General features: G+C 42.1%; 1 long non-coding RNA gene across 1 annotated transcript; it reads left to right on the top strand.

The window, feature by feature from the left end:
- Window positions 1–639: 639 nt before the first annotated feature.
- On the top strand, window positions 640–3,821 carry LOC125329852. The gene is made up of 3 exons (XR_007205296.1): window positions 640–727; window positions 2,546–2,706; window positions 3,430–3,821. It is a non-coding gene; the product is annotated as an uncharacterized LOC125329852 (long non-coding RNA).
- The last annotated feature ends 1,420 nt before the right edge of the window (window positions 3,822–5,241 follow it).

Genomic DNA, 5,241 nt, shown 5'->3' with positions numbered 1-5,241 from the left:
AATTCTCCAATTATAATTTCAGGTAGTGATGTAATTACGCCAAGTTTGCTTCCCCCGTTCAGAGGCTCATTTTACATATTTTGGGGCCTGGGACAACAAAGTGTCCTCGAGTTCAGGCCCAGAGAGGGTTTGTTATGTCGAACCAGGATGAGAGAACAGTAGCAAACAGGCTATGGAATTTTTGAGTTACAGTAAACCAGTACAGGGTCTGAAAAAATAAGAGCTAAATCCTAAGGCATCTTAGGAAGAGGGGGAAGACTGGAAGGGGGGAGGAAGGTTTTGATATCACTGCTTTCTGCCCATGCAGCCTCCCAGTTCTACATCCATTAAGTCCCAGGACTGCAGCCTTGTGCCTCCCTAGATGCTGAGGAGAGACCCAGAAAAGATGATGTTTAAAACAAACAACCAACAACAACAACAACAAAAAAAAACCCACAAAAACCAAAAACAAACCAAAAAAAAAACCCCCCCCAAAAAAAAGGAGGGGAAAAACATGTGGAGGGAGAGCAAGGAAAACCAGGTGAGTTCGGTGGGAAAATGTGGGGTTTTCCACTCTTGGCAGCTGGTGGGGCAGGAGATGGTGGCATCTCCTGGGGAGTTCATCTCGCTGTGCGTTTGCTCACATGTCCTGTTCTTTTCCCAGCAGGTACTGGGATGGGTGGATAGCTGTGAGACAAAAGGGCTGAGCCTGCCAGTCCCTGTTTCAGCAGCTAAAGGAGCTGAACTCGTGAGTTACAAGTTGTGTACTCAAAATAAGGGGGTTGGTACAAGAAGCAAATTCATTGCACACAGTAATTTTACTGACCTCCCCAGGAAGGAATGTAGCCCGGTAGGTTTTAACACACAGAACATCTGTCAACTCTATGTTTATTTTGTTTTGTTTTTATTGCATTTATATGCAGTTTTAGTACTTTGAAAACTTTTCCTTTTGAAAAGCAGCAAAACTGCATCAAACCCTCTCAGTCTAAGCCTGTGAGGTTTTTTACCTGTACGCTGGTTGCTCCTCATACAAAACTGATAAATAATACTTTTTGGACACTCAAAATATGTACAAATCATCATTCGACTCATCACTGCTATTTTGTTAGTGAATTATGAATCCAGGAGAAAAGTTTTTATAGCCGGTATCCTGAAAACTCCCATAATGAACTCCCAGGATACAGCAAAGATTGCTGCCAATAATACAAATAAATGTTGTATCAGGCTGTGAAGATGAAATGGAATACAAAATATAACAACCGAAAGGTTGAGAATGGTTGTTCTTTGGTACCTGGTTTATATTTTATAACTTTGGGAACTAAATCAATACCGCAATTCTTTATGCACGGACATTTCCAATCTTGTTATGGAATTCTTATAAAATATTCAGAAAACCTGGGGGAAGACAGTAACTTGAAGGGTTCAGGTTATTTTCTTGGATGTCAGGGGAACATTGCTTGAGAGGATTGAAAAATATCCCAGAGCATTTTTTCCCGGATGGTGTTTCAGGCAGCTGTGTTCTCAGGGATGGGAATAAACCTGCAGTTTCATGGAATTGTGTTAATCCTGTTGTGAGCAGAGCTTTGTACCCACAATGACCTTTGCTAAACGAGGCCATGGCGTGGGGGAGCCACCCCAGCAGGGAGAGGCTGTGGGCTCAGTGGAGCAGACATGATTTGAGCTGGCACTTGTGTTCCTTGTGTCCCTCAGGGTTTGCACTTGGGATGGCAGTGCAGCTTCGAGGCTCTTGGGGCTGTGTCCACACCACGAGGCATAACCACCCAGCTGGGGCTCACAGAGCTGCCAGAAGGCCTGCACAGCATGCTGTGGGACTGCACTTTCCCAAACCCCAAACTCTGTCCTTAGACACAGAATCCCAGAATCACTGAGGCTGGAAAAACCCTCCCAGACCATGGAGTCCAACCCGTGACAGATCCCCACCTCGTCAACCCAACCAAATCACCAAGTGCCACATCCAGTTTTTCCTTGGACACCTCCAGGAATGGGGACTGCACCACCTCCCTGCTCTTTTCCAATGCTCTTTTTTAACTCATGCATTCTTTCCCAACTTACCTGTAAATTGGTTTTAAATGTGTGCTTAAACCAAAGCATTTTAAAACGAGCATCTGCAGCTGTAGAGAAGGGAGAGCAAGTTTTCCTGTGAGTGGGAATCTAATTTGTTATCACCTGTCTGAGGTACTTAAGAATATAATTTGTGGCCTACATGAAAAATGGGGTTGTTTCATGTAGTAAAGCTCAATTTTGTACTTCAAAGAGCACATAATTTTGTAGCTGCTTCTCAGAATAATAGAATTTCACTTTATTCAGTTATTTATGTCTTATATTTGAGCTTACTCTTTAGTTAGTAAATTAAGTTGTTTTATTTATTATTCTATTAAACAGAATAATTTTATTATTTCTATTTCTATTAACTCCAATTCTTTAACTCAGGAGGGGCTCCTGGGGTCATCTTCTCCTTCCCTGACTCAGAGCACAGCTAATTTTGAAGTCATTGTAGCTTTCTCCAATTCATTATGCTTTTTATTCTTTATTCTTTACTTCCAAGGATGGAAACTCCACCACCTCCCTATAAAAGCATGAGATGCCCGTGAAACTCTTGGTCCAGTTCTTCTCCTGAAGAGCTCAGCACAGCACTAAGGGGGTCACAGAAACCTCTGCCTTGTACCAAGGAGGGTTAATTTTGATGGACAATGCAGTTCAGGGGAGGTAAGGCAGCTAAATACGATTTATATTGCAAAATTAATCCCTTTATTGACGAATTGAGTGACCTGTCACATGGAAACTACTTGGTTTTTTAGGAGAGTCTATAAAGGACTTCATGGAGGAATTTATTAAATCCTGCATTCATGAAGAATATTCCAAATCTTTCCCTGCTTTTTCCAGGCAGAAATACTTCTTTAGGAAATGATTTATTGTTCCTTAATGCTTTCTAAAAAAAAACCCATTGACTTTTTTATCCAGAGGGAGCCTCTTATGTTGCCTTTTGGGTGAAAGCACTTAGCCTTGTGCACATGAAGCATTAAAAGATATGAGCCAGGCCTGCCCCACGTGTCTGCAACAGCTGTGATTTTATTCCTTTAGTTTTTAAGGCTCCCTTTCTTCGTCTTCTCCTCTATGGCAGCCTGGTCATTGTTTTCACATCTTTCATATCAAGTCAGTGTTATAAATTCAGCTGTTACATCTGAAACTGTTTCTCTCTAAGGAAAGCAGAGAGTCTGACAAACTCTCATGGACTCCAAGGATGCAGGAATTACGGAATCCTTATACATGCAAAGTACAGGCAACAAAATTTAAAAACTGGGACTGTAACTCTTTGTTTACAATTAGGACAGATTCCAGTGCAAGGAAAAATCCTGGATTTTAGGGTAGACTATTTTTTTTGATATTTGAATAACTATTATTTACCTTTTCTTCTCCTTGCCTTTACAGTTTCAGGAAAATCGTGTAGAAGGGTAAGATGGGTGAAGAGGCTGGCAGTGTTTTCAGCTAAAGACCAGTGTCCACAAAGAGGTTTCAGATCTGTTTTGTGAATAAAATAAAATAAAATAAAATTTACGAAACAAGTTTAGGCTTGATCTAAATGAGGTTTTAGGTAGTCAGGTGAACTGTGGATTTTCTGATCTCTATCCAACCCCTCCTGTCTTTGGTGTGTTTCATACAGAATATGTTTTGCTTTATCAGACCTCTAGATTTGATTTGTGCTGGTATTGATGCAGAAATGAAGCCACTGCCCTACAACAGGTGTTGCAATAAAACGCCTGTAAAGCAGTGGCCAGTTCTCTCTGCACTGACTTTCCCTTCATCTGAAGGGCTGCTATTTTTATATTCCATGTTTTTTACAGGATTAGCTCTGGTTGCTGGAATGGTTTCAGCTTGCTGCAGCTCTGGCAATTGTAGTCTTTGGAATTAAATTACGGAATTTTCTGCTGTGAAAGACACAAAGGCTGTGCACTGCTTTGTTTTTGAGCAAAATACAAATAACACTGTGCTAAGCACAGGTTTGTTCCACTGCAGATGGGAAGGTCCCAGAAAAATCAAACCACCCAAACTCCTCCATGCATCCCATATCAGGATTTCATTCTAGGACAACTTCTTTCTGTAACTTCTTTTGGGAAGCGGGAGGCCTGAGCAGCAGTGTGGGTTCCACATCTCGGCTGTGAGGGTGGCTCAGCTCCTTTGCACTCTGCTTCCTCCATTGGTCTTGCAGGAGTCAGGATTTCAGAGAAAAGAAACTTCACCCAGTGACTTCTTTCAGGTAATGAGACCTAATTCGGATCCCTGTTAAAATTCTGTGTCTTTGCCAGGTGGCAGAAGGCTTCCAGTGCCAGTGACTGTTTTTTTCATTGAGAAGTAATACCATAAGATTTTAAACAATGTTTCATTTAGACACTGTTAGACTTATTACAGAAAATAATAGAAAACCCCAAACAAATAAAGAGCACTATCTAAGGTCATTGCTGTAGTGTGATCGCTTCTCATTTCTCTTTATTTCACAAGGTCTTTGCCCTTCAGATCCTGTGAAAGGCAGAACATGGTTTTATATGTACTTTATTATGTTCCCTTAAAAAAACTCCAAACCCAACTCTCGTCCCCTGAAATTAATCTAGACAGTGTAAAATCCTTTCTGTATGTTCTCAGTAATGAAAACACACTTTGAAGGAATCCTTTGCTTCTCTTTTCCAGGTGTTTGCTTGATATTTTTGGGTTTGTTTCTCTTTTTAGCTGTATTCATCCCATATGCCTTAAGTTTCTGGGGTTGTTCAGCCTGGAGAAGTCTCTGGGGAGACCTTAGAGTGCCTTCCGGTGCCTAAAGGGGCTCCAGGAGAGTTGGAGAGGGACTTGGGACAAAAGATGGAGTGACAGGACAAGGGGGAATGCCTTTAAGTTGCGGAAGGGTAGGTTTAGATGGAATATTGGGAAGAAATTGTTCCCTGGGAGGGTGGAGAGGCCCTGGCACAGGGTGCCCAGAGAAGCTGTGGCTGCTCCTGGATCCCTGGAAGTGTCCAAGGCCAGGTAGGATGGGGCTTGGAGCAGCCTGGGCTAGGGGAAGATGACCTCATCCTACAGCAGAGGGTAGGATGAGGTCTTTGAGGTCCCTTCCCACCCAAACTATCCCAGCATTCCATGATGGTTTATATGCTAAAAGGCATTTCTGGGAAGCTCTGAAAGCCGCAGTATATTTAATGCATATCGAGCTCATCAGGATTAGATTTTCTCCCTCTCTTTAAATCATGGTTTGCC

This window comes from Corvus hawaiiensis, chromosome 9, assembly GCF_020740725.1.
Source record: "Corvus hawaiiensis isolate bCorHaw1 chromosome 9, bCorHaw1.pri.cur, whole genome shotgun sequence".
Taxonomy (NCBI): domain Eukaryota; kingdom Metazoa; phylum Chordata; class Aves; order Passeriformes; family Corvidae; genus Corvus; species Corvus hawaiiensis.
The sequence above is the reverse complement of the archived record's forward strand: the minus strand, read 5'-3'. Positions and strand labels throughout refer to the sequence as shown.